Source organism: Rattus rattus, chromosome 9 (assembly GCF_011064425.1).
Source record: "Rattus rattus isolate New Zealand chromosome 9, Rrattus_CSIRO_v1, whole genome shotgun sequence".
Taxonomy (NCBI): domain Eukaryota; kingdom Metazoa; phylum Chordata; class Mammalia; order Rodentia; family Muridae; genus Rattus; species Rattus rattus.
In genome coordinates this window covers 80,782,642-80,785,302 of record NC_046162.1, presented here as the reverse complement: position 1 = coordinate 80,785,302, position 2,661 = coordinate 80,782,642, and positions in this window count along the sequence as shown.

The window sequence follows — 2,661 nt, the reverse complement described above, 5'->3', positions numbered from 1 at the left end:
AGAGGTTAAGAGCACTGGCTATTCTTCCAGAGGTCCTGAGTTCAATTCCCAGCAACCACCTGGTGGCTCACAACCATCTGTAATGGGATCTGATGCCCTCTTCTGGTGTGTCTGAAGACAGAGCACTCATATACATAAAATACATAAACTAAGAGCTATCATCTCGTACAGGAAACAGGGCCTAACCTTGGTCTAAAAGAAGTATATTCTGGGGGGTTGGGGATTTAGCTCAGTGGTAGAGCGCTTGCCTAGCAAGCGCAAGGCCCTATGTTTGGTCCCTAGCTCCGAAAAAAAGAAAAAAAAAAGAAGTATATTCGGGGTGTGTGTGTGTGTGTGTGTGTGTGTGTGTGTGTGTTATAAGTGTCTGTGTGTAGGTGCACCTGTGCACCCTACATGCACATGGAGGAAGTCTTTCACTGGACATTGAGCTCACGATCCCCTGAGATAGACTGGCCAGCAACCTTCAGGAATTCTGTCTCTGCCTCCTTAGCAGAGGGCTACAAGCACATGTCATTATACCCAGGTTTTTACATTAGTACTGGGATCCAAACTTGGGCTTTGGAGCTTAAATGGCAGTCACTTTACCAAAGGAGCCATTATCCTGTCCTCCAAAGGAGTATTCTTTTAAGCAAAAGAAAGAAGGAAGGAAGGAAGAAAAGAAAGAAAGAAAGGAAGGAAGAAAAGAAAAAAAGCAGCATTTACTGCAGTTAGGACAGGTAGTAAAAGAAAGCTTAGTCCTGGTTTCTTAGGAGGCAACAGAATGGTCCAGACTGGCTTTTGCCAAGGATAGAAGCTGCAAAGAGAGCAGTCAGGAGTTGCTTCTGCAGTCTAGCTCCTCCTGGGTTTATACTGGGAGAGTTGATGGGGGCTCATGGTTATTTACCTGCTGACAGGGGTTCTGTGTAAGCTGAACTCAATCTGAAGTTAATTCTGCTCCAGAGAGCGGAGAGATCTATAGATCAGCCAGCCGCAGTGATGGGGTAACATACCACCACGATGGGATGCCCCAAGTGTACACTCAAGCTACAAAACAGTGACACAGATCCAGAAGACGAGCAGAGTGCGAGAAAAGTCCCCCTGTAAGACTGGAGGCTGTGTGCTACCACAGGTCTCGTAGGTGAGAACCTGCTTCACAACAGGATGAGCTTCCCGACCAACTCCCGGGATTTCGAGCCATCCCTAAAGTAAGATTTGCTCCTCTCCTATCGCTGACATTAGAATTCAGGAGTCAAGGAAACGCCTATCCCAGCACAGAGCAGCCTGGAACTAGATCAAAAAGGCAAAGAAAGGGATGCTCAATCCATCCCAGACACAGAGATCAGACAGGCCTAGGGTAGCGGAGGCTCCTTCAGCCGAGCTCAGTCTTTCTTAGGCGGCTCATCCGTTAGGGCATTCATCACGTACTATACAGCAGTGTGCTGTGTTATGACTGTCCAGCAATGTGTCAGCCTTACTGCTATAATGGGGGTTTGGTTATTTTTAATAGCATTTCCCGTATTTATATTTATAATCATCTATGTTAATGAAACACCCTGGATGCTTTTAGAGAGGATGGCACTGCTGAAGTTGTCCAGGCTCTAGGTCAGAGAAAACCAGCAGAGCAGCAGTGACTCATAGGCTATACTGTCTGCACCGTGGCTGTGCCTGCAACTGTACCCTCCACACACTTGTCCTCTCTCACCCCATAGGGTAACAAGACTGGTATCATTAGTTCCTTTTCTACTTGACTGACACGGACATATTTTAAGCCCACTGAGACCTGATAGTTTCTTTTAAACATTTTTTCAGTTTTCACTTATGTGTTTTTATCTGCATGTGTGTCTGTGTACCACATGCTTCAGGAGCCAGAGAAAGACAAAGAAGGCATTGGATCTCTCGAAACTGAGATTACAGATATTTGTGACCTACCAAGTGAGTGCTGGGAATCAAACCTGGGCTCTCTTAAGAAAGAGTCAGTGCTCTTAACCACTGAGCCACTTGTCCAGCCTCTGATGCAAAAGCATTTGGTGTAGGCAACAGAAACCTATCAACTGAGTTTTACCCAAATGTATATATACCACTAGTCTCAGTACACATCATGCTTCTTTGGTGCAGGAGTTACAGATAAATTTGGATGCCCCAAGCTCTTGAGACGCTCTCAATCTCTTAAATTAGAATAGATAAATAAACACACAATTCCTCCCTTATTTGGTGAGGGATGTAGCATAGGTAAGCTCAAAGCAAGGGTCTCAACTCAGGGAAGTTTTGTTCTTTGGGATGATTCAGTAAAGTCTGAAGACATGTGGCTGTCACAACTAGAGGGGTTGTGACTCAGGACGCAGCACTGAGGAACAGGGAAGTTTTGCTGTTGGTTGTTCTGGAAGAACATTACAGTCTTTCCCAGTGAGGCGACTTTCCATCTCTGAAGGTCAACATTGCCCAGATGGAGATTCACTGGCATAGAGCATCATGGGACCAGGGCACTGGCATAGAGCATCATGGGACCAGGGAAGGTTCTCAGACACGTGTAGTCTGAACCCAGAGGAGGACATATCAAGGAAGATGTCTTAGAAGCAGAGCCAGGAGAGTCAAAGAGAGATGGGCAAGCGGGATCTTGAGTGGTCAAGAGTAGGAACACAAAATACTGTGTTGAGATTTGAAAAGAGAACCAACCTGGGTCTG